General features: G+C 56.6%; 1 protein-coding gene across 1 annotated transcript in view; it reads right to left on the bottom strand.

The window, feature by feature from the left end:
• Positions 1 to 4,571: 4,571 nt before the first annotated feature.
• LOC127037352 (C-C motif chemokine 5-like) overlaps positions 4,572 to 26,617 on the bottom strand; it is a 411,611-nt gene continuing 389,565 nt past the window's right edge. The window contains exon 4 of the mRNA XM_050928972.1: positions 4,572 to 4,585. The gene's annotated coding sequence lies outside the window, so the exon portion shown is untranslated. The remainder of the gene's footprint in view (positions 4,586 to 26,617) is intronic.

Here is a 26,617-nt window from a genome sequence, read left to right as displayed (position 1 = left end):
GCCTCCACTCCGTTATCCAAGTCATTCATGAAAATATTGACTGGTACTGGATCAGGACTCTCTGAGAGCCTCTTCTGTTTTCACACTGACTATTGGGTACTCGGCAAATCACAAGACTATCAGCAACTGACGTGTTAAGTTCTCTCTTTTCTTGGGTAAGAAAAGAGGAGTGTTACTGGAGGCCACAAGATGGTGCTATTGAAGAAATTCTTACAAGTGCTGTTTAACTGCGTGAATAGGCATTGGACCCTTGGAGAAGTGCGGGTGGTTAGCTGTGGTGCAGTTCTTCGTAGGAGCTGGGTGCAACCCCAGTAAAGTTGGTTCTCCCCACCCAAGTCTCCCTGACTGTATCATTTCTCAAGTGCGCTGCTCCTGCCGACACGCTACACACGCAAGCAAAGCAAAGTGAGGACACAGAGTCGGAAATGTGACAGGAGTGGGGCCAGATCTCACATTCTCTGATCCCCATTTATGTCCCCATCCCAGCCAGGAGGAAGAAGAGGTGAGTGAGACAGGAGACTGGGAAGAGGGGAACGAAGGGAGGGTAAAGCAGGGTAAGGAACGCCCACACCAATGCACAGCTTCTCCCCACAAACATCTCCCCCCACCTACACACATACACCAATGTACACCCCCCCAACATGCACAAAAAACACACACCGAGATGCACACCTACCAACGCACACCCATGCAAATGCGCGCAACCACACACACACACAAGCGCACCAACACACATCCATTGAAAGATACGCAAAGGCACCTCCACGCATGTCCACACTCCTGCACACATAAGCTCGCACTATACACAGAAACCCCCCAAGCAAACGCAAACACCTGCGTACCCAGGAACACCCTTGCTGAGTGTGTGGGACAGTAGCGGGTGTCACATGTTCTCAGGCAAACCCTCGTTCCCTCTCTCACAACCCTGCCGAGGACCTGATGATGCCAGAATCAAGCAGCTGTTAAAAGATGCGAGAGGGGAGCCAGATGCTGAGCCAGGGCGTGGGTGGCAGCTCCTTCCCCACCTCGATACACACAGAGCGATTGGTCTGGGAGAGCAGAGGTGTCCGATCACACCTACCACAGATGCTGGGGCACTTGGCCTTCAGCTCGGTGTGCTGACGCCACGCCCCAGGCCCTTGTTTCTAGGACATGCTGATGATGACTGAGCACTACCTCAAAAGGCTAAGTGTTGGCTGGCTTGTGCTTTGGAGGCTCATGACAGCCATTGGCATGGGCTGGATTTGGGGAGGATCCTACCAAACTCAGCACCCTCCTCCACAATGTCTCTTAGCTGGTCCCAGCCTTGCCTACGTGGTGAGGTGGGCAGGCAAAGGTGGCCCTGACTCTGGGCCCATGTGCACACCTGGTGTGTGTCTCTCCTCTTCTAGCAGGTTGTTTGGTTCCATGGTTCCCATTGGTCGACCTCACCCAGCTAGAACCTTTCTCAGCCAATCAGGGTGCTAGCGGTGAACTTAGAACTGGAAGAGGCCAGTTGGTGCCCACATGGTTGGGGGCCTGGGGGCCGTTGCTGGATTGTTCATTCTATATCTGGGCAGCTTGGGCGCCTGGCTGAGCAGGAGTGGCAGGGGCTAGCAGTGACGATGAGTCGCTGTGCCCGTGCGGCCACTCAGACAGAGCAGTTGGGGCTTTTCACTCGGACGTTTGGTGACACCCCAACACGGCGGGAGACTAGGTCCAGCCCAGGGTTCTGTGGAGGGAGATGCTGGGTGTGACCCTCAGTGACAAGGCCGAGACATGGGATGAACTGTGAAAAGATCATGCAAGGCCAGGTGGCCCCAAGCCAGACCCCACTGTGGTCTATGGAGATCCTTCCCTCAGCTTCAGGGGACTTTGGATTGGGAGCAAAGTTATTCAAGATGGAAGGGGCCACCTCTTCCCATGGGTTAGTTAGAGAGCTCTTAGCTCACTCTGGTTCAGGAGACCTGTTACGTCCCATCTACGCCATCTCTGGTTGTTCCCTACAGCATGGAAATTGGCATAAGATGGTTTTGGAATGAGGTAACAAACGGGTTCCACATAACATTCACCAGCCCTGAGCTGCTGTGGGCTAGTCTCCCAAGGGAAGCAGTAGAAGCTCCAATCCCTCGAGTCATTTAAAAGCAGAATGGAAAAACTCAGGAGATTAGAACACAAGAGAACAACCCCAGGCCAGGCTAGGCGGGTCCATCGGTTTCTAGTTCCTCTGCTTCTAACATCATTCATTTCTGGGCTGAGAAGTGGCAATTCGAGAGAAACCACAACCAGATCATCTCCCGGGGCTCTGTTCCGAGCAGGGCTCATTGCAGGAGGGCTCGTTATCCTGCAGACATAGGAGGCAGCCGCTGCTCAGCGCCCTGTTAGAATGAGCTAAGCAACTTGGCACATCTCCCACAAACCCAAAGCGATGCAGCAAATGAGGCCAGACTTACGAACGCTCTAGAGAGAACATCGCACGGCATGGGGGCGGGGGGGAGTTCGAGAAGGCCTGAATCAGTCCTGTGGCTCCAAAACCACCTGGATGTGTGGGCGTGGGCCGGAGCTGAGAATCCAAATGTGAATTTTGTACCTTGGGTCCGTTGCTTTCGACCTACCTAATCCATCTGTCTGTGTGTCTGCACAGAGCTTGCAAATAGCCAACAATAATGAATGGAGAAGGCTGGGCAATTCAACCCTCGGCGAGACCAGATACACGATCAAACTGGGCTCAGTGAGAGGGCTGACAGTCTGAAAGGCGTAGATCCAACCCTTAGTAGCCGAGCTGCAAATGACGCCTCTGCGATATGCACGTATACGCGCACCCGCACGTGTAAACGCATCTACAGAACTCGGAAGGGGTCGATTCGCCCTCGGCCGGGTGGATCTGAAATTGACAGCTGCGGTCGCCTCGTTACTAGAGTGTTGGGACAAACCTCCCCGAGCCAAGTTTGCCAGGTTGTGGCTAGGCCCAGCCCTTCCTAACTGGGGTGTGCAGCCCTTGGAATGAACCAGGGTTCAATCTGGATCAAACTGGGGACAGTTTATGGAGGTTTCCATCTGACGCCAGCGGAGAGGAGACGGTTCTGCTGGTGGGTCTCCATCACCCTCCTAGTAGCACATACCTGGCATGGCTCACTGTGGTGGGGCACTGGAGGAGAGTTCCCTCCAGCCCCTAGACATAGAGGTGAAACTCCTCCCCAGGAACAATGGGTCCATCAGGTGCCCGGGGGGAGCAGACCCCATTTCTAAGACTCGGTTACGTAGCCTGGATAAAGGTGCCTCCCAATATGCCCTGAGCTTGTGCTCCATTGCCAGCATATGGGGGAAAGGTGCCCCTGAACAAGCAAGTCCAGCTAGCTACGCCGCTAGCATGGGATACCTGCTCCATCCAGCGTGCCCGCGGAGTCACTCGCTGCCTTTGCCAGCTGCCAGAGGGACCACTGCAAACCATCACGGACACATGTGCAGGAAAGCCTCCACCATGTGATTTCAGAGGCACAGTGGGCAAGCCTACCCTGGAGGCTTCTGGGAGAGACTGCTGCTCGCTGGGGCCCAAAGCCCCCCTGCACAAAGTCAAAGTGGAACCCCTCCCCTGGTTCAATTCTGATGCCCATTTTTGCCTGCCTCTTACCTGGCCCAAATGTTCCTGAGTCCGGCCTGCACACGCTCTCCTTCACGCATGCAGACAGTTTGAACGCGCTCAGCTCCTCTCGAGGCTGGGAGACCCATTTTGAACCACAGCCTGCCCTGCATGGGATCAAGTTCCCTACAACCCTGTAACAGGGTGGCCTGTCCCTTTAAGGGCTAGGAGGCCTTGGGCCAATCAGCCCTGTTCAACTAGCCCCACCAGGCTGCTCTTGCACCTGTATGGACTTAAGAGGAACAAGGCCAGCAGCTGGGGGCTGGCTGGGGGGGAGAGCAGCCGGTAGGGTTGTGGCTGAAGATCTGAGCTCCCTTGGCCACGTTCTCCTCCAGAGCCAGAGAGCATCTGCAAGGGCCTGGCTCAGTTTGTATTTTAGCTGGTGGTACAAAGGGTTGGTTTGTGATTTATCTTCCCCTGGGGGCTTTTCCTTCTCAGCTGGAGCCTGTCTGCTCCTCGCTGGCTCCCTTCCCCCTGCCTGAGTCTTCCTGTAAAGGCACTTTGAGTGTGGCGACCCTGGGGAGCGGGAGCGAGGGTGGGAGAGATTTATGCCCGTCAGAGATTTCTGAGCGGTTACTTGTACTTGTCAGGCTGGTCAAGCTGCCCATAGCTGGTTGGGTTGCTCGCGTGGCCGGGGTGCAGACTCACTGGGGATTCCAGGATGGGAGCCCAGGGTGGTGTCCTGCTGGACCTCAGGGACATTGTCCCCTCTCCCTCTCATCTCGGGTTGAACTGGGCAGTGAGGCCAGGTGCCCTGAGGATGGTGGAGAGATGGGGTCAGATGTGGAGCCCCAAAGCTTGGGGTTGTTTGGCCCATCAGAGGGAGAGCTGCCTGTGGGGCACAGGGGTCTCCTCGCCCTTTCCGTCCGGGCTGTTGCGTGCTAGCGTTCGGCCTGGCTGGGTTCTCTGTAGCAGAAGGAGAACGGCCCTGGGAGCTGGGCCAGACAAGAATCCAGGAGTTGAAACCTGTTGACTCTGCAGCCATCATCTCTCTCCCTCTCCCGGGTTTGCCGGCGATCTTGCCTGATAGCCGGAGTACTGGAATGGAGTCGCTCCGCATCTGGTGACCATGTGCCTGCCCACAGCTGTCCTAGGGGCGCCATCCTTGTGCTTTTTAAAAGTTCACCCTCGGCAGCGCTAGGTTTGGTTCTCCTGCTCATTGCTGACCTTCCTCTGTAACGCCAGCGCTCAGCCGCTCTGCGTCGCCGGCCAGCGGCCAGCTCCCACGGCCCTGCAGGGGGATGACTGCATGAAGCACTTTGGCAGTGTGCTGCAGCCGTGCTGTTTTAACCTGGAAGTCTTCCTGCTGTGCCCCCTGTAGCCATCGTTGGCAGAATCTGAAATTATCCAGCCCCTCCCGCAGCCCTTTCCTCCAAGTAGCTCCCAGAACAAGCCCAAATGAAGCGCCTCGATAACCTTCTCCTTCCATGTTCCCATGGGGAAACTGAGGCTCAGAGTGGTGAAGTGGTGCCGTGAAGCGGTGGCAAAGGCAGGGATGGAACCCAGGGCAAAGGGCGGCCAGGCGGCCCAGATCTGTGTGCTGCACAGCTTGACCGCCACAGTGGGGTACAGAGCCAGCCAGGGTGGGGAGGGCTAGCCGGGGGGAACAAGGCTTGCTCTGCAGTGCTCTGCCTTCCTGGGATGAAGCCAGATGTCAAGTGAATGTAGCTGTTGGAGGCTAATTGCAATACCCTCCTCCTGCTCTGTCTTCCTTTCACTCCTCCTCTTCCTCTGCCTCCCATGCCCCCTGTCATTCCTTTTCCACCACCTCCTGCTTCTCTCCAGAGCTGGTGCATCCCCGCTACCCAAGGCAGCGGGGAAGGGAACCTGAATCACTGTGTTTAGACGGGGACCTCGACAGGCAAAGGGTTTGTAGCAGCTCTGCCCCTTTAAGAGGAGAGCGGCGTGTGAGTCAGATGCTTTGTGGTGCCGGCAGCCAATGCGGTGCTTGGCATGAGAGCCAGGGCATTGCCTCTGCGTCATGGGGTAGCCAGGCCCGGCTAGTGCCCAGCTCAGCCTGCACTGCAGTGTGGCCAGCTCCCCAAAGCTGCTAGAGAATTAGCAGCAGTGGAGGCTGCAGGGGGAGTGAATGACGGGCGTCCAGTGTGACTGAGGGATGGAGGGGAGAGCCGGCTGGTGTGGGGTGAACCCAGCATCTGGAGGAGACCTCTTGGCTCAGAAATGGGCAGCTGGTTCCTCCAGGGGCGGAGGAGCAATGTGGGGTGACGGCCAAGGGACTGAGGACCCCAGGGGCCACTCTCACCCCAGCAGGGGTGAAATCCAGGACCAAATACACATGGGCTTGTTGTTCCCCACTCGTGCCACTGGGGGATGCCATCCCGCTGCCTGAAATGGAGGGCAGGGGGTGGGCTGTGGTGTCTTGAGGGGATGGGGGGTGCCACTTGCCCCCAGGCTGGAGGGCAGAGAGCCCAGGAATGGCCAGGACTCCCGGTGGATGAGGTCCATTCAAGCTGAGAGCCAAGCCCGGAACTCCTGGGTTTAACAACCTACATAAGATCCATGAAAAGCCACCACCTCCTGATGCAGGTGTTACCCTGTAAGCCCCTCCACAGGCTCAGGGTTGTGCCCCTTGGCCCGCTGGCCCCTTTCCTTTCCAGTAGCACTTAGCTCCCAGAAGTTACCTCCTGTGCAGAGATCAGTGAGCATCATTTCTCCCATTTCATAAATGGGGAAACTGAGGCACAGCAGGGGGACGTGATTTCACAGCAGAGCCAGGCCTAGAACTCAGCACTCCCCATTCCCAGGCCCAGGCCTGACCCCTGCTGACCCATTGCATCTGTCTCTTGGGGCATGGCCTTTATTAAGACAATATGCTCCTGAGTGGGCTCTGCCCATTATATGGGTCCAATTTAGGGTGATGAGTGAATAATCCCTCTGTGCCCGGTGAGTGCAATGCTGGGGATGGAGATTATTGCTCCTTCTGTTATCCCACGGCAAGGAGGGGCTTGTGGTGGGCTGGAGAATGGTCACGATCCCTTCACTTTGGAACAGATGCTGGCAGAGGTGGAAGCCAGCAGGATCACCCGTGTCCTCCCTCGCTGGCAGGGACTAGTCAGTGCTGGGGTGGAGGGGCCCCCGTGCGATGCCAGGCCTGCAATGGCCAGCCCAGAGCACTGAGCTCCCCTCCCTCCCGCTGCGGCTGCCTGGACCCGACAGAGGGAGCCATTACACAGCAGTTCCTGCAGCTCCGAGCAGCCGGCGTGCAGTGCTGGCCAGGGGCTCTTCTGCCAATGCTCCTGGCCTGTGCCCGGAGAGCTGCTAGGGCCTGGGCTGAGGCGTGCGTCCTTCCCTGGGGCTGGTTCTGGTGGGTGCTGCCTGCCCGCCCCTGCCCTCGCTCTGTTGTGCACCCACTAATGGCTCCCGCAGGCAAAAAGGGCGATGGAGGGTCCCTCCCTGCCCCGCAGTGTGCCACCGGGGCAGCAGAGAGGAGCCGCAGGGGGATGGTGAGCAGTGTCATACCCTCGCCCGTCTGCCTTCTGGCAGGGAACAGCAGCCCCAGGAGCACGTCCCAGGCTGCCACTGGCTGCCCTCGCAGAAGGGGGGTGGCCAGGCCAGAGCTCCGTTGGCTGAGGGGCACCTGGCTGCTAATCACAAGGCCACAGCCCCCCAGAACTGTGCTTTGGGGGTCGCTGCTATAACCACCGCTATGCTGCAGGGATAGATGTCCTTCTGAGGCCCATGCGGCCTGCCCCTGCATCCCAGCCCCGTAGGAACACAAGGGGGAGACAGGAGTGACTGACCCCTGCATCCCAGCCCCGAAGGGACAAAAGAGGGAGGCAGGAGTGACTGACCCCTGTATCCCAGCCCCGGAGGGGAGCAAGGAGGAGACAGGAGTGACCAACCCCTGCATCCCAGCCCCAGAGGAACAAGAGGGGGAGACAAGAGTGACTGATCCCTGCATCCCAGCCTGGAGGGGCGCATCGGGAGACAGGAGTGACCAACCCCTGCATCCCAGCCCTGAAGGGACACAAGGGGGAGACAGGAGTGACTGACCCCTGCATGCCAGCCTGGAGGGGCACATGGGGAGACAGGAGTGACTGACCCCTGCATCCCAGCCCTGAAAGGACACAAGGGGGAGACAGGAGTGACCGATCCCTGCATCCCAGCCAGGAGGGGTGCATGGGGAGACAGGAGTGACCGATCCCTGCATCCCAGCCCCGAAGGGACACAAGGAGGAGACAGGAGTGACCGACCCCTGCACCCCAACCCTGGAGGGACACAAGGGGGAGACAGGAGTGACCGATCCCTGCATCCCAGCCCCAGAGGGACACAAGGAGGAGACAGGAGTGACCGACCCCTGCATCCCAGCCCTGAAGGGACACAAGAGGGAGACAGGAGTGACTGACCCCTGCATCCCAGCCTGGAGGGGCACATGGGGAGACAGGAGTGACTGACCTCTGCATCCCAGCCCTGAAGGGACACAAGAGGGAGACAGAAAGGACCGACCCCTGCATCCCAGCCCCGGAGGGACACAAGGGGGAGACAGGAGTTACCGATCCCTGCATCCCAGCCCCGAAGGGACACAAGGAGGAGACAGGAGTGACCGACCCCTGCACCCCAGCCCTGGAGGGACACAAGGGGGAGACAGGAGTGATCGATCCCCGCATCCCTGCCCGGAAGGGCGCATGGGGAGACAGGAGTGACCGACCCCTGCATCCCACCCCCGAAGGGACACAAGGGAGAGACAGGAGTGACCGATCCCTGCATCCCAGCCCCGGAGGGACACAAGGGGGAGACAGGAGTGACCGACCCCTGCATCCCAGCCCCGGAGGGGCGCATGGGGAGACAAGAGTGACCAATCCCAGCCGCAGAAAGGCCATTTTGGGAGACAGGCACTAAGGGGTGACAAAGAAATATGGGGGAGGGGAAAGTGGGGCAGTGATGGGGAAACCTGGAGCTGGGAGAGCGACAGGACAGAGAGGGGAAAGGAGGAGAGAAAACATCCTGAGCCAGGGAAGATGGGAAAGGATGGAAATCTGGATCCAGATCTGAATTTTTAGCTGTAACCAGCTCCGCCCTTTGTCTTTCTCTAGCTGGCAGGACCAGCACTGTGGCTCTACCATCCCCAGATCTGGGTGTTTCTGGCATCCGCCGGGAGTGTGGATCTGGGCAGCTGAACCGTGCTTACTGCCCAGCCAGGCCCAGCTCTGCAGTTTAATAAAAAGCCATTTCACCAGCACGGGGCAAGGATTCATAAGGGGACCACACCATGTGCAGAGGACTCTGAATGTGTAATGAGGTTTGGTTCAGAATGAGACATCCCCGAGGGCGGAAAAAACCCGAGAAAAGAGTCGCCCGGCATCTCCACCTTTCAATACGGATCTCCTGCTCTAACGAGCGGCGCTTAGGGTGGTCTCCGGATGATTGATCACATTTGCAATCAAAGCTCAATTTACTACCAGTTTATCAGGGGTAACCATATGATGAATTGCTATTCTAAGAATGTGTGTGACGTGAGCGGGGTGCGCTGGCTGGCGATTAGCATGTCAATAAGAGTGGTTAGAAAAAGTTATTAGCAGCCTATCGAGCTAACCATTGATCAGCCCTTTATTAAAACAGCCCTTCATGGGTTAGTAACCCTTTATCAACTGCCTGTCCATGGTACCTGCACATCAAATGTGACCAGATGATTAATTAAGAACCCAACTGTGAAAAACCTCGCAGCCCGGAGCTGTTCTGTGCACGTTGCTGGGGGCTTACTCATGTGAGAACCTGCTCAGCAGAGGGACCAATCTGGTCTGGTCCAGGACTAGGTCCAGTCACTTCACTGGGCCCGATTCGGGACCCACTACTTCTAGGGATTAGTACCTTCCTCCACCAGTCGCTGCCGTTGATTCAGCGGCATAGTTGTGGATAGGGCCCTACCAAATTCACAGCTGTGAAAAATGTGTCACGGACCATGAATTCTGGTCTTCCCCGTGAAATTGGGTAAAAGGACACAAAAGACCATATACTGTACCTGTACTAAAAGTATATAGGGTAAAAGTATACAAAAGTGCACAAAATGTTTCTCAAACGGGGGGGGGCCTGACCCAAAGGGGCTGCAAAGCTACTGGAGGGAGGGCGGTTGCCATCTTGCCACCCTCACTTTGGCACTGCCTTCAGAACTGGCGGCTGGAGGGTGGATGCTGCTGGCCAGTGTCATGGAGTGTGGGGGAGTCAAGGCCCCACACCCCCGGCTTCTTGCGATTCACCGTGACTCTCAGCCAGCCAGTAAAACAGAGGTTTATTTAGATGACAGGAACACAGTCCAAAACAGGTCTTACTGGTACAGACAACAGGACCTCCTTTAGATGGGTCCATCTGGGGCCCCAGGGAGGCCTCAGCCCTGTTGATCGGGTCGCCCCTCTCCATTTCCCAGCCAGCTCCAAACTGAAACTCCCTCCAGCCTCTCACTCAGCCTCCCCCCCGGCTCCTCCGCCAGCCTTTGTGTCCTGTGTCCAGTTTCCCCGGGCAGAGGTGTCACCTGGCCTCCAACCCCCCTCCCGGGTTCTCAGGTTACGTGCTCAGGTATCCTCCCTTCCCCAAGGCAGGCCATCCCAAACTCTCTGTGCCCAGCTCCAAAGGCAGCACAGAAGCCGGGGTGGCAATACTACAACTCCCCCTATGATACCCTATTTGGGACCCCCCAGTCGGTGAAATGCTGACTCCAGGGCTTGACACGTTTATATTTTGCTGTCTTTAAATACATATTCATACTTTGTTACAACGCCATGAAATTTACTATTTAAAGAGCCGAAACCGTGACGCTGAAGCTTTTTACAATGCTGTGACCATGAAATACACAAAAATGGACCATGAACTCGGTAGGGCCCAAGTCCCGGAGTAAGGGACTCACTATTCAGTGTAGTAAGGTGATCACAGTCTGGCCCGGGAGAAGTGACTGCAGCTGTTCAGTGGTTTGAGCATTGGCCTGATAAACCCAGGGTTGTGAGCTCAATCCTTGAGGGGGCCATTTGGGGATTGGTCCTTCTTTGAGCAGGGGGTTTGACTAGATGAACTGCTCAACAGTAGGACTCAGGTGTTACAATCTGACCCTAAATAGGTACAGCCTGTCACGGAGTGTGGGGGAGTCCGGCCCTGCACCCCTCTTCCTGGGACCCACAGTGACTCTCGGCCAGCCAGTAAAACAGAAGGTTTATTGGACAACAGGAACACAGGTTACAGCAGAGCTTGCAGGCACAGTCAGGACCCCTCCACCGAGTCCTTCTGGGCTTTCAGGGTGCTTGGATCCTAGCTAGGATACCCTGAATTCCGCCCACACAGCCCCAAGCCCAAACTCAAACTGCTTCCCTCCTGCCACTCCCTTCCTTTGTCCCCTTCCCGGGCAAAGGTGTTGACCTTTCCCCTCCCTTACCTAGCTCAGGTTACAGGCTCTGGCATCGTCCATCTCCTAAAGTCCTCCCCTGCTCTCCCACTCCCCACACAGACAGTCCCTACTGCATCACATCTCTCCCCCCTTCGAGACTGAACTGAGCGGGGTCACTCTGCCCAGTGACCTGGGGAAGTTCAGGGTCCCCTCTCCGGGACAACGCATCCGCTGTCAGGTTGGCACTTCCCTTCACATGGACCACGTCCATGTCATAGTCCTGGAGGAGCAGGCTCCACCTCAGGAGCTTGGCGTTGGCTCCTTTCATCTGGTGCAGCCAGGTCAGGGGAGAGTGGTCGGTGTACACGGTGAAGTGTCGCCCAAAGAGATATGGCTCTAGCTTCTTAAGGGCCCACACCATGGCCAGGCATTCCTTCTCGATGGCCGCGTAGCTTTGTTCCCGGGGTAGCAGCTTCTTACTCAGGTACACGATGGGGTGTCTCTCCCCCTTTTCATCCTCCTGCATTAACACCGCCCCCAGTCCTGTGTCTGAGGCATCGGTGAACACCATAAAGGGTTTGTCAAAATCTGGGTTTGCCAGAACTGGGTCGCTAACCAGAGCCTCCTTCAGCGCCCGGAAAGCCTCCTGGCACTGCTCAGTCCAGATCACCTTGTCTGGCTTCCCCTTTTTGCACAGCTCAGTGATGGGGCCGGCTATGGCACTGAAGTGGGGCACGAACCTTCGATAGTACCCCGCCATCCCAATAAAGGCCTGGACCTGCTTTTTGGTTTGGGGAGCAGGCCAGTCTCTGATCACCTCCACCTTGGCTGGTTCTGGCTTCAGGCAGCCGCTCCCCACCCGATGGCCCAGGTAAGATACTTCAGCCATCCCCACCTTGCACTTCTCAGCCTTTACTGTTAACCCTGCCTTTCGGAGTCGGTCCAGGACTTGTTTAACCTGGGACACGTGGTCCTCCCAGGTCTGGCTGAAGACGCAGATGTCGTCAATATACGCCACGGCAAAACTCTCCATCCCCCTCAGTAGCTGATCCACCAGGCGCTGGAAGGTGGCCGGCGCTCCCTTGAGGCCGAAGGGCAGGGTCAAAAACTCATAGAGCCCCAGAGGGGTGATAAAGGCCGATTTCAGCCTGGCATCTGCGTCCAGCGGCACTTGCCAGTAGCCTTTGGTAAGATCCATAGTGGTGAGGTACCGTGCACCTCCCAGCTTGTCTAGGAGCTCGTCAGGCCTGGGCATAGGGTAGGCATCAGATACGGTGATGGCATTGAGCTTTCGATAGTCCACACAGAACCGGATTGACCCATCCTTCTTGGGAACCAGCACTACTGGCGAGGCCCAAGGGCTGGAAGACGGCTGGATCACCCCCAAAGCCAGCATGTCCCTGACCTCTCTTTCAAGATCCTGGGCAGTTTTACCAGTGACCCGAAAAGGGGAGCATCTTATAGGGGGGTGTGACCCCGTCTCCACCCGGTGGACAGTCAAATTAGTGCGTCCAGGCTGGTTGGAAAACAGCTGTCGGTACAGATGCAGCACCCCTCTGATCTCAGCGTGCTGGCCCGGGGTCAGTTGCTCAGAGAGGGGAATCGCCTCCAGGGGGGAACCAGCTTTTGTCCCAGGGAATAGATCCACTAAGGGGTCATCTCCCTGCCCCTCCCAATGTCCACACACGTCCAACACCACATTCCCCCTGTCATAGTATGGTTTCATCATGTTCACATGGTACACCCGACGGTGATGTGCCCGGTTTGACAGCTCCACCACATAGTTTACCTCATTCAGTTGCTTGATAACCTTGAAGGGCCCTTCCCAGGCGGCCTGGAGTTTGTTTCTCCTCACGGGGATAAGAACCATCACCTGATCCCCGGTGGCGAAGGCACGGGCTCGTGCTGTGCGGTCATACCAGACCTTCTGCCTCCTCTGGGCTCGGGCCAGATTCTCCCTGGCCAGGCCCATGAGCTCGGCCAGTCTTTCCCGGAAGGTCAGGACATACTCCACCACTGACTCTCCCTCGGGAGAGGCCTTCCCCTCCCATTCGTCCCTCATCAGGTCTAGGGGCCCCCTCACCCGCCTTCCATACAACAGTTCGAAAGGTGAAAACCCGGTAGATTCCTGGGGTACCTCCCTGTACGCAAACAGCAGGTGAGGTAAGTACTTGTCCCAATCTTGCGGATGCTGGTTCATAAATGTTTTTAGCATCATCTTCAGCGTCCCGTTGAACCTTTCTACCAGCCCGTTGGACTGGGGGTGATACGCTGAGGCCCAGTTGTGCTGGACCCCACATTTCTGCCATAAGGACCGGAGCAGGGCCGACATGAAGTTGGACCCCTGGTCCGTTAAGACCTCCTTGGGGAACCCCACCCGGCTGAAAATTGTCAGCAGCGCATCTGCCACTGTGTCTGCTTCGATAGAGGACAAGGCCACCGCCTCGGGGTAGCGAGTGGCAAAATCCACCACCACCAGGATGTATTTCTTCCCTGACCGGGTCATCTTGCTGAGAGGTCCCACTATGTCCAGGGCCACCTTCTGGAAAGGTTCTTCTATGATGGGTAAAGGCCTCAAAGCCGCTTTCCCCTTGTCCCGGGCCTTCCCCACCCTCTGGCAGGGGTCACAGGATTGGCAGTACTGTCGGACATGGGTAAAGACCCCAGGCCAGTAAAAGTTCTGTAGCAGCCTCTGCCTGGTGCGCCGGATTCCCTGGTGCCCTGCGAGAGGGATGTCATGGGCCAGGTACAACAGCTTGTGACGGAACTTCTGGGGAACCAACAGCTGCCTCCTGATCCCCCATGACTCTACTTCCCCTGGGGGAGCCCATTCTCGGTACAGGAACCCCTTCTCCCACAGGAACCTCTCCTTGCAACCTCTCCTCATGGTCTGTACCGCACTAAGGTCAGCCCGGTCCCTGTGCTTCCGCAAGGAGGGATCTTTCTGCAACTCGGCCTGGAACTCAGCAGCTGGGACAGGAATGGGGACCGGCTCTCTCTTGCTGGCTGGGTCTGAGGCCGCAGCCTCTCTGCACCGTGCCCCTGGGCGTTCCCCGCTCCCTGAGTTAGGGTCCTGCACCTCAGGTCGAGTACCTTCCCCGTTTTCGGGGTGCAGTGCCATTTGCCGACTCTGACTACGAGTCACGACCAGGGCACTCTGGGTGTTACTAGGCCAGTCCTCAAGGTCCCCTCCCATTAACACGTCAGTGGGCAAATATTGGTGTACCCCCACATCTTTGGGGCCCTCCTTGGCCCCCCATTTCAGGTGTACCCTTGCCACGGGTACCTTGAATGGGGTCCCGCCCACGCCCATCAGGGTCAGGTAGGTGTCGGGCACCATCCGATCTGAGGCCACCACCTCGGGCCGGGCCAGCGTCACCTCTGCGCCCGTGTCCCAGTACCCAGTGACCTTCCTCCCATCCACTTCCAGGGAAACAATGCACTCTTTCCGGAGGGGCAGCCCCGCGCCCACTCGGTAAACCAAAAACCCGGAACCGGGAGCATCCATAGGTGGTATGTTGCCAACCCCCCTTTCCTGGGAATGTAGCCCCTCCTCCGATTGGGTTTTTACCCAGTCCACCCTCTGCGGGTTGGGTCTGCTTGGTCTGTCCCTGAGCTTGGGGCACTGGGCCCGTATGTGACCTCGTTGGCCACAGCGATAGCAGCCCATATCTCGTGGGTCCCCTTGAGTGGGTCGGAGGGACCTGCCGCTGGATGTTCCCCTTTTGGGGGGGTTCTCCATAGGCCCCCTTTGGGAGGTCCCATGTTGACTCTCTCTCTGCGTTGAGGCAGGCCTGCTCCTTCGAGACTCCTCCCTGCCATCCCCTGCCCGACTGTCCACAAATTGGTCGGCCAGCTGGCCTGCATGCTGCGGGTTCTCCGGCTTCTGGTCCATCAACCACAGCCTCAGGTCGGACGGGCACTGCTCGTACAGGTGCTCCAGTATGAATAGGTCAAGCAGGTCCTCTTTAGTTTGGGCCCCAGCTGTCCACTTGCGGGCATACCCCTGCGCCCGGTTGACCAGTTGTAGGTATGTGACCTCACGGGTTTTACGCTGGCTCCGGAACTTTTTCCGGTACATCTCAGGAGTCAGCCCAAACTCGCGGAGCAGGGCCTGTTTGAACAGTTCGTAGTCCCCTGCCTCCGCCCCTTTCAGTCGGCCGTACACCTCCACGGCTGTGGAGTCCAGTAAGGGGGTGAGAACTGCGATCCTGTCTGCAGGGTCAACCCTGTGCAGCTCGCAGGCATTCTCAAAGGCCGTCAGGAAGGTATCTATGTCCTCCCCCTCCTTACGCCGGGGCAGCAAGTGCTTATCAAAGCTCTTTGTAGGCTTGGGTCCCCCCTCACTCACTGCAGCCGGGGCCTCACTGCTCCTCAGCTGGGCCAGGTCCAGCTCATGTTTACGCTGTTTCTCCTTCTCCTCCCACTCACGCTGGCGCTGGTTCTCCTCATGTTTACGCTGGTTCTCCTCATGTTCACGCTGTTTCGCCTTCTCCTCCAGCTCTCGCCTCTTTAACTCGAGCTCCTCCCGTCTCAGCTCCCTTTCATATTCCAGCCGCATCCGCTCCACGGATGCCGAGCGTTGCCGGGAGGATCCCCTGCTGGGGGGTGGGCTTCGCCGGGCGGATCCCCTGCTGGCCGGGGGTGTCACGGTGCCCTCGGTATACACTGGGCTCCTCCCTGCCCTTCCTCTACGCCTAGGAAGGGGGGGTCTCGGGAAGCCCTCGTCCGCCGGCTGACCACTCCCAGCGGGGACAGACACTGGTGCCTGCGCTGCATCTACCCGGCTGCTTCCCTCAGAGACAGGGCTCCGTTCATTCATGCGGTCTCCCTGCTCCAGCTGTGCAATCAGCTGGTCCTTGGTGCGTCTCCCCGGGCGCAATCCCCTCTGCTTGCACAGCTCCAGCAGGTCACACTTGCGCCGCTTGGCATACATCTTCCTGCTGGCCACTCACAGGCCGGGGTGCTCGCCGCTCCCCACGGTTTCCAGGGGGACCCCTAGTGCACCAGCCCTTCTTGAGGTCACCACCTCTCTGCCAGGGTCGAGCTTCAGACTCCTCCGCCCCTGGGACCGCTCGCTGCAATCCCCCGGGAGACCCTGTTACTGCAAAGTCCTTCTCACTGGGCAAACACTCCCAGGGGTTAATCACCCCTTTGTTTTACTGCTCCCCAGTCACTTACTGCAGGAAGCGCCGTCCACGGGGTGCAGTATCTCCCGCCGCTGCCACCAGTTGTCACGGAGTGTGGGGGAGTCCGGCCCTGCACCCCTCTTCCTGGGACCCACAGTGACTCTTAGCCAGCCAGTAAAACAGAAGGTTTATTGGACAACAGGAACACAGGTTACAGCAGAGCTTGCAGGCACAGTCAGGACCCCTCCACCGAGTCCTTCTGGGCTTTCAGGGTGCTTGGATCCTAGCTAGGATCCCCTGAATTCTACCCACACAGCCCCAAGCCCAAACTCCAACTGCTTCACTCCTGCCACTCCCTTCCTTTGTCCCCCTTCCCGGGCAAAGGTGTTGACCTTTCCCCTCCCTTACCTAGCTCAGGTTACAGGCCCTGGCATCGTCCATCCCCTAAAGTCCTCCCCTGCTCTCCCACTCCCCACACAGACAGTCCCTACTGCATCACACAGCCCCCAAAGGACAGGAAGTGTAGACTAGTGGTTAGGGCACTACCCAACCACTTGGGAGCCCACAGTTCAGTTCCCTGCTCTACCACAGCTTTCCTACATGAAGTTGGGCAAGCCCCATAGGCCCAGCACTTAGAAGATGCTTAGGGGCCTCATATCCACTGATTTCAATGGCAGTGAGTTGCCTAAATACCTTGACATCTCTGAGCCTCAGTTTCCCCTCTGCTCTGCACTGCCTCACAGGGGTATTGTGAGGACACATACATTAAAGACAGAGAGATGTGATGACAACAGGGGCCATATAAGTCTGAGATAGCCAGAGGCTGTGCGTCACCAGCATCTGAACAGTCTCCGGGAGGGTTGGCCGGAGTTTTAATTTGGGATGAAAAAGGTTTTGCAATATCAGAATCAAACGAAGTTTTTAATGAACTGAGCTGAGCTGGAAATAAACAGAAGCTGAGAAATCAAGGGCAACACATTCTGCTTCGAGCAAAAGCAAATTTTCCATCTAGAATGTATGATTTGGGGCCCCATCTGGAGATATAGATATACAGTATTGTCAGTTAATATCTCCCCTTTTATCCCAAACAAGCTGCAAGGCCATTTGCTGTCCTACCACATGGCAAGTGTCCTGACTCTGGCACAAGCAGGAGAAAAGGGAGGGAATTCAGTTCCTTCCTCGAGTTTGTGATCTAACTGAGGCTGATGGTGCTTCTCCAGAGAACTTAGACTGCACCAGACGGACTCAGCCACCCCTCCCAGGCCTAAATGAAGATGCTGAATGACTTTTTCTAGCAATGCTTTTTGTCAAGTTCTTTCTGCTTTACTCCTTTCTTTGCCTTCTACTCCCTGCATTTCTTCTCCTTGTCTACAGGGTCCTTCTTGATCTGTTTCCACTCACTCCTCAATTTGATTAGTTACAGCATCGAGTTTAGCATTGCAAGAACCAAACTGCCCTGGAGAGCACGGATGGCTAGGAGAGAAGGGTGAACGGATGGGCCGATTGCAGGGGCTGGATTAGATTCGAGGGATGGGCCGGGAGGGAATGGGAGTGGTTTCTAGGCATGCCTGGATCCCCTGCTCGCTGCTGGTCCACTCACAAGGCTAGACAGGAATTGGCCATTGCCTGTTTCTTCTTGGGGCTGAGGTTCCCTAAGCCTGGCTCAGAGTGAATTGCCCTGGGAACTTTGCCATGGTAAGCTGCTGGTCCCTGAGTGGAAGCTAGAGGTATGGAAGTTCTGCTGTGCCCTGCCTGGATATGCCCCCGTCGCTGGGAGTGGTGTGGAGTTCTGCAGGGAATTCGGCCCAATATTTTCATTCCCAGTGAATGACCTGCTGGCATGTTTGGCGAGGGATCTCAGGCCAGCCATGGGCATTTGAGGAAACACAATTCCCCCTTCTCGCAGTCAGGCCCATGCGCTCTTCACCCATAAAGAAATTCTTCAGACTCCTTGTTTTTTTGGGCACGTAAAGGACATCGAAAACCGGGCTGCCTTTCAAACCTCCCACTTATGATGCACAAAACAGCCCCTCCAGAGTGTGATGGAAACTGGTGCTGAAAGAAATGATCAAAGCGTTTACTATAGCCAGTGTGCACGTGGGACTGGTATTTTCTCTTAACACGCTGTCACATCCCTGATAGTACCTAGATGGGCCAGACTCGCGTCTTGTGCTAGACACTGCACACGCATTGCAAGAGACAGGCCCTGCCCCAGAAAGCCCACAGGGTTAATAGACAAGACAAAGCAGAAGGCAAAACAGACAGGACCCAAAGGGGACCAAACCCGTCTTCTGCTCTCCAGCCCTGTGCTCTGTCCACTAGAACATGCTGCCTCGCTAATTAGATTCATGCACACTAACGAACAGTGAATTGCTTCATTAAGTAAATCAAAGCGAGGTTCTGTTCTTAACAGTGGAACTGGTGAAGTGGGATTCCACGTTCATCATCTCCCAGCGGGTCTGGTTCGCCTCTGACTCGGCTTGGCTATGAGGGCAGTTACTCAGCTATAAAGTAGGGTGTGAATTCAAAGCTTAGTAGCTCTAAAGCTATTCCTGAATAGGAACGTGTGTGGACACTCTTATTCTGCACTAGCCCTGTGGTCAATTTCCCCATGCGGACAAGACCTTACTCCTCTCTCAGAGAGGTCATTGTACTGACCTCATCAGAGTTACTCCCAGTACCTGCGGGTGTAGCTGACAACAGGCTCTGGCCTCGGGACTCCAGATCACCTGTACTCGGTTTACAGTAAAAATGTTTGTTGTCAGCTGCCAACTCAGGAAACTCCCCCTGGGATCTGAGAGTCAAGCTGGGGGGTCGCCCTTTCTTGGGCATCAGCACCAGTAAATCTGACCCAACAGAGGACTATGAGCGCTGCAGTGACACCTGTTGGCTCTCCTAGCTGGGCCACCTTTGGCTCCGTGATGGCCTTGCTGACACAGGATGAGCACCCATCTCATCAAACCAGGGTAGAACCCAGCTTAGGCAAATCACTAGAGCCGGGGCAGGACACTCCTAAACTAGCTGAAAATCACGTTTGGTTAGTTTGGCTGCAAAGAAGCTGTGAATGTGTGCGGGCCAGCCTTGGCTTTCCCCACTGCCCATTCCTGCTTTGGAAACCTGGGAGGGAAGGGACTAGAGACATCTGCAGCTGGGCTGAAGCTGCCTAGTAGAGCCTAGGTGCACCATATTGTGCTCGGCACTGCACACATACATAGCAAGAGAGACAGGAGAGGATCCAGGCCTAGCGGAGATTTGATTGGTCAGCTAAGGAGGTGGCGCACCGCAGGGTACGATCGGAGGCAAGAAGTTGGCTCTAATGGCAGGTGGCAAGGTGCCGAGAAGGCAGCTGAAGAAGCCAGCCAGGGCAGCTGAGGGAGGTGACTGGGGGGAACTCAAGGCATTGGGAAGGCGGAGAGGCAGAGCTTGGTGTCAGAGGCTGAACAACAAATTGGGGAAACCAAGAGATAAAGATGAATCTGAGACACAGATTGCGGGGGGATCAGCCCTAGGGCTTGTCTCCGCGGGGGATGGAGCAGTTGGGGCCAGCAGTGCAGCCAGGTGGCAAACAGGGCCACTTGACCCCAGAGGAAATGGAGTTCCTCTTCTGGCTCCAGCCTTGGCTTCCCCCCAAGCCTGACTGCATGGCAGCCGGATGGCTGAGCCGCTGCTCGTGTCTCTCCCCCATATCCAGCTGGAGTTGCTGCAAAACACCTGCTCCCTCTGCACCCAGCTCTGGGCAAGGGCCTGTAGCCTGCATGGCCGTCTATCCCTGTCAACTGCTGAGGGAGGCCACCCCTCCGGCCTGGCAGAGCAATACGGCAGTTTCTGAGCCCCGGGCCCCGGTCAGGGCCGGGCAGCAAACAGTTAGTAACTCTGGCCTGCAGCAGGGGGGAGTGCCCACACACTCTAGGGGCTCAGGTAGGGGTGATAGCGCAAACCAATCTAGTGTCCTAGCTGAGCACATGGTAGACGACCCCAGGCTACCCAGTGGAGTGGCAGGGGTAGGGGGACACGGGCCCACCCAACTCCACTGTGCCCCAGCCCAGGGCCCTAACATTGGTGGAGTGGTCTGCCACTGGGTCAGCAGGGAATCCAGCCATAACACACTGACCTAGGATCAGACCAGACAGTCGCCTAGTTCCCCTGGGCTACTTCCTACCTTCCCAGGTTGGTACCTCTGTCACCACAGGGAGCTCGGGCCAGTCCTCAGCACAGCAGGGCTCTTCTGCAGGGTCCAGCAGCTGGTTGGTTGCATCTGTCTCCCTTGGAGGATCCAGCCCAGCTGAGGAGCCTCGCCTGCCTTTTGTACTTCTGCTTCCTGTCCTGCCCCTCTCTTCTGGTGGGGTGGGCATGGCTTTCCCGGTCCTGCACACCGGGGGGGGGGGTGTAACCGCAGAGGGAGGCCATGCCCCCTCGCTATAGGACACTGTGCCAGGAGCTCATGCAACAGAATCAACCTGGAGGAGGGAGGGGAGTGTTCACACAGTTATGCCTCTAGGAGGCGATGTGACCCTTCCCAGCAGCCTGACACTCCCACATCCCAGAGCCCCTAGTCAATACGCAGCAACTTTCCACGGAAAGGGGACGTTCTCCCCATGTTCCAGATGGGGAACCTGAGGCTGCGGGAAGGTCCGGCTGGAATGTCCACAAGGGCTCAGCTCCTATTTAGTGGCTTGGTGTACCTGTTGGGTGCTGAGCTGTTTAAAAAACCTCCAGGGGGACCTGTGGGGGAGAGGGGCCTGCTGGAAAACCTGGTCCCTGGATCAATATTCCCACCCCCAAATGTGCAAACATCATGAGTCAGGTCCCCCCAGATCATGACATTGGCTTAAAAGTCTCATGCTTTTAAAAAAAGAATCGGTGCTGGGGTCCATTAATTCGAGATCTAGAGTCTGAGCTTTTCAGATTCCCATTTTTAAGCTTTTCTCCACAACCACAAGCACCAGAGACACACTTAGTTAAAATACTGAAAGCTGAGATTCTCAGACAATCACAGGACTCCAGGAGCTGGGGCTTTAAGAAAAACTCTGAGTCTCACAAGCAAGTCGACCATACTGCTAAACAGGAGTGAGACTCTTTGGAGTAAGTCACTGCCTGAGCTGGGAATAAAACCCAGCTCTACTTGCACCCAAGCAGCTGCTCAAACCTTTAGACCACACTATTACGCCCACAGCTGCAGAGCAACCGCTCAATATCATGGCGCTCCCACCACTCTCTCCTCTCTGCCTCTGATCTTCCTGTCTCCTTTTTCATTTCAGCGAAATTTTTTCCTTCTCTTTCCTGCCTGGCCCAGAAAGAAAGACTGAAAATGAAAAGCACTTTAAGAGGGGAAGAAAAGCCCATTTGCTTTGGAGTCACAACAGCCCCCTCTCTCAGCTCGGTTAGGTTGGTTTAATTTGCAGAGGCTTTTAGGCTTCCCTGGGCCACTAATCAGATAAGGATCCTTGTGTGGGAGGAGGGCACAGCTCCCTTCAGCTCACTGAAAGTCTTAATGGTGTTGAAGGAATAATCTCCTCTGAGGGGAGAAGACAGGCTAGCTAAAGTCCCCCGCACCTGAGCACAGGGCTCATCTGCTTCCCCCTCTTCGGGTGGGTTTGTTTCACCTAACAAGCTGGCCCCCTGCTCTTCGGGGCGCGCTGGGGTTTGACTGGCTGGAGAAAGGGCTGTAACTGGATAAGGGGTTATTTGAGCAGATGCAGAGAGAGCGCAGCGGAGACCAAATAAACCTCTTGCAGATTTGGGCTCTGTGGAATAAAGGAGCTTGGATGTGGGACAGGTACCTTGGTGTGGGGTGTGATTGGGTCTCAGCTTTTTTCACACGAGGCCCTGCTCAGAACCTTGCTAATCGGGATCCCCTTCCCGGCTAGCGCTGAGAAAAGCAGCCCACCAACCCACTGCCAGCCCACGGTGTCACACGCAAACTGCCAACTCGCACACATGGACACATAACCCACCTTTACACATACACAACCCATAGACACACAAATCCCACCCACTCACACCCCACCACACAGCCCTCCGCACGCAGGCCCATCGCATACCCACACACACCAACCCTGCCTGGACACACATACACGCTCTCCCCCCCTCCAAACCATACGTACTGAGACCCTAAGGGCCAATTAATGCCAGCTTGCAGAGCACCCCCTGTTCTGTAAACTCCCATCACGTCTGGCCCATGTACAGCATCTAACACACTGCTGGTCTTCTTCTGTCAGGGCTGTTGTGCGAGGCATCAAAGGAAAGCAGGCTGCACACACTGGTCGTTAATACCATCGTGCAATGTGTGCATGGAAGGTGCATAAAGAGTGATGTCTGTGCAGGGGAAACGTGTTCCTAAAATATGTGATGGGGGCAGATTTGATTAACAAGATTGTCCAGACAAAGTGTAACCCACACACCTCCTGGGTGTGGTGTTGTGTCCCATGTAGTGGCACCGAGACCACTTAGAGATTAATAAGTCTGCTACAGCCTTAGCTAAGAGGCATATGGCTTTTCGCTCCAGAGGTCCCAGGTTTGATCCTGCATGCCGACAACTACTATCCGTTGGTGTTACAAAAGCAATGTCAGTGTGCCTGTGTCTTTAATGTTCATTGAGCATGGGGATGCCAGAGACAATGGGTAACCACCAGTTATCGGGGAGATGAAGAAACAGCAGGACACCATGTGGTCTGAACCCTGGCTGGGGTCAGCCTGACTCCTGCATGAAAGACAATGAACTTTGGCAAATATACAGAGCAGCAGAAGGGCATCGTGCTGTACAGCTCAGCGGGACCAAAGGGCAGCCCTCTGTGCAGCCAGGGATGGTAAATCCCCAGCCATGGAGGACTGTGATGCTGAAAAGCAGCGTAAGTGAGAAAATAGCATGAGATGAAGCTGGGCGCCTGCTCAGAACATGAGAATGGCCAGGCTGGGTCAGCCCAATGGCCCACCTAGCCCAGTATCCTGGTTTGTGCCAGTGGCCAATGTAGACTCTTCGCAGTGTGTTCTTCTTGCGTTTTATTTGTAACCATTTTCTGTTTCTATGATCACTGAAATCCCTGTTCTTTATGAATGAATTTGTTCTTGTTTTATTGCAAATTCGTGTCTGGGCTGTTCTCCTAAAGGGAGGTGACATCCTCAGCTGAGCCAGAGGTTGCTGTGTATGCTGTGTCTGTGGAGACACCGGGCATGGTATTTCTGCAGGACAGGGCGGGGTGCCGCAGAGGAACAATCTCCCACTGATGTTAACCTGCAAGGCAAAGTTTGTCCTGGCAGGGCCCTGAGGGGTTTGCTGGGCTGGCTGGCCCAGGGACACACAGTTTAGCACCAGCAAAGCTCTCTCTTGCTGCGGGAGAAGGGTGACAAAGTGACTTACAGTTTGGGATGTCCCGAGATAGCATCACACAGATACATAAATAGAATCCACATATTCTTATTTCCATCGCCATACGCCTAGGAGCCGCAGCTGTGGACCAGGATCCACTGCACTGAGATCACACACAGAGTCACAAACACAACACCCCCCTCCCCATAAGACCCTCCGCCTCCACACACAATTACAACGTAAGGAGACAGATTACACACATGCATGTTGTCAGACACACATACACACACACACGGTTTTGAAGCTGGCTGTGCACAGAAGCATGGGTCTGTTCGTGAGCACCAGTCATGCACAAGCATGTGCAAAGGGACACGTGCAAATCACCACCAATAGTTTGTATTCACAAGTGAGCAACATGCATGAAAGAGGGAATCAAAGGCCTCCATGTTCCCATGGCGAGCTAGGCCTCTCCTAGCCTATGCACCCCGTCAGAGGGAGGGTTTCCAGCCATCTCTCAGATGTACACAATCAAAGCAGCGTACATGTAACTGCCTGCTCTGTGTGTTGTGGCTCTGGCCCAATCAGCATATACACACGGTGCATGGCTGGGGTCACCCAAGGGAGTTGGGTACCCAGATACCATTATGCTCTTCAGTTCCTTGGAACATCCCAGCCCAAAGACACACTGTCACGGAGTCCCTGGGCGATGCTCTGGAACTGCTCCCCACCAAGCCAGTCAGGACTTTGGGGAGCCTCCTCTCCCTTGGAGCAGACTTGTTCAGGGCAAGAAGCTCACACGGCTTCACCTCCTGGGTCTCTCCTTGGAGCATTCAGCATCCTCTGCCCCTCCGTGCGCTTCCCACAGCGAGTCCACCCCAGCGGGGTCCTGGGGAAGCCACCGGGTTCTGCACCCCCCACTTTGCAGTCAGACGTGACTCTCAGCCAGCCAGTAAAACAGAGGTTTATTCGATGACAGGAACAGGGTCTAAAACAGAGCTTGTAGATACAGCGAACTGGACCCCTCGGCTGGGTCCATTCTGGGGGGCAGTGAGCCAGACCCCCAGGTCTGCCCTCCACCCTTGATCCCAGCCAGCTCCAGACTAACAACCCCTCCCAGCCCCTCCTCTCTGCTCAGCCCCTTTCCCGGGCCAGGAGGTCACCTGATCCCTTTGTCTCCAACACCTTCAGCTGGCACCTTTGCAGAGGAGGGGCCCAGGCCATCAGTTGCTAAGAGACAGAGTGTCAGGCATTTAGGGGCACTGGCCCTTTGCTTTGCCAGATACTTAAGAACTGCCATGGGGACACTGAGGCACCAACACAGTACTCAGAGAAAACATTAAGAACTTTCCCAGTTCGTCACATCTCTCCCCCCTTCGAGGCCGAACTGAGCGAGGTCACTCCAGCCAGTGACCTGGGGAAGTTCGAACCCACCAACGTTCCCATGGATGCCCCAGCATCTCTCCCATTCCTCGGTGTGAGTTACTCCAGGACAGTCCAGTCTCACGCCCTCCCTTAGGTCGGGTGTTCTTGATGGCACTTGCAAGCCGCATGTGGGAAGGTTTATGCGGCTTGAACCCTTTTGCTACCCCAATACCCCTGGGGTTCAAACTGGGACGGGGTCTTCTCCCAGCACTCTGGGCTGCAATTCGGGCTCCCTTGGTTAAGAGCCCCCATCTTGGCCTTTGCCAGCTCTGGGCTTGGGAAGCCGCTTCCCACTTTGTGGCCCAGACACAACACCTCTGCCGTCCCCCCTTGCACTTACCAGCTTTTAATGTCAGTCCCACCTCCTTGAGGCAGCCCAGCCCCCTCTTCACCTGGGACACCTGTTCCTCCCAGGTCTGGCTAAAGATGCACGTTATCAGTGTCTGCCAGGGCCAAGTTCTCCATCGCCCTCTGCTTGTCTAGAATCTCCCCAGGCCTAGGCATGGGGTGGGCATCGGACACTGTGATGGCTTTAAGCTTCTGATAGCCCCCATAAAACCAGATCTTCCTGTCTCCCTTGGGGATCAGCCCCACGGGTGAGGCCCATGGGCTGTAAAACGGCTGGATCCCATTTAAAGCCAGGATGTCCCTGACCTCTCTCTCCAGGTTCTGGGCTGCTTTCCCAATGACTCTGAATGGGGAACACCTGATGGGGAGATTGGCTCCCACCTCAGGGAAGAGATCCCCCCGGGGGTCCTCCCCCTTCTCCATCCAATCCTCCCTCTTCAGGTCCAGGGGTCCCCTCACTCTCCTCCCATCCAGCAGCTCAAATGGGAAGAGCCCTGTGGATTCCTGGGGCATCACCAGCTGCCTCCCGATTCCCCCCAGTTCTACTTCCCCTTGGGGAGCCCATTCCCAGTACAGGAATCCCTTCTCCTGCAGGACTCTGTCCCTGCAGCCTTCCCCAAGGAGGTTTGCAGCGCTGTGGCCAGCAAGTTCTCTCAGCTTCTCCAAGGAGGGATCCCTCTGCAGCTCGGTCTGGGATTCAGCGGCTGGGGCAGGGAGTGGGACCTGCTCCCTCTCACTGGCTGGGCCTGGGGTCACAGCCCCCCTGAGTCCTGTCCCTGGTAGCTCCCTCCCTGCTGTGTAATCACTTCCCAGCAGCATGTCTGGACCAGGCAAACCTGTTTGGCAGCCGACCTGCCTTTCCTGGGTGTCCCCCCACTCAGCTGGGGTCTCAGCTCCCCCCGTGCTCAGCGCTGCCCTTGCTGTCCCAGTGGGGCCAGGCAGCGAGCTCTTTGCTCTGGTCACAGCATCAGAGCCAGCGTGAGCCCCCTCTCCGGTGTGCAGGGGGGCGGGGAGCATCTCTCCCTCCCACTCAGCCCCAGGGGGCTGGTTACAGGTAGGCAGGTATCCTGAGCCCTGCAGCCCCTCCCCCCTGCCAGCCAGGTTATTTGCATTTTCACTGACCATTTCCATCCTAGCCAATTGGTTCCCTGGATTTGAATTCAAACCCTCGGCCGTTACAGGAGCGGGGCCTGGATCCTGTCCCATGGGGAGACAGTCACCCCCCAACAGGGCCTCCCAGCCGATATCCTGGAGAACCCCAACTACCAGCCAGCCCGACCCCTTCTGGGTCTGTACAGGGATCTGGGCCATAGGCAGGGCGAGGGGCTTCACCCCAGGGAACTTCACCCAGGTCCCACAGTCCCTCAGCATCTGGGGCTGCACCACCACAGTTCTCTCTGTCCCAGGGTCTCGCCCCTGCAGGCGTGTTTCCCCACTGACCCCTGGGCAGCCCCCTATGTCTC

This window comes from Gopherus flavomarginatus, chromosome 19, assembly GCF_025201925.1.
Source record: "Gopherus flavomarginatus isolate rGopFla2 chromosome 19, rGopFla2.mat.asm, whole genome shotgun sequence".
In the NCBI taxonomy this organism is placed as follows: Eukaryota; Metazoa; Chordata; order Testudines; family Testudinidae; genus Gopherus; species Gopherus flavomarginatus.
Note: the sequence above shows the minus strand (reverse complement) of the source record. Positions and strands in the feature narration are given on the sequence as shown.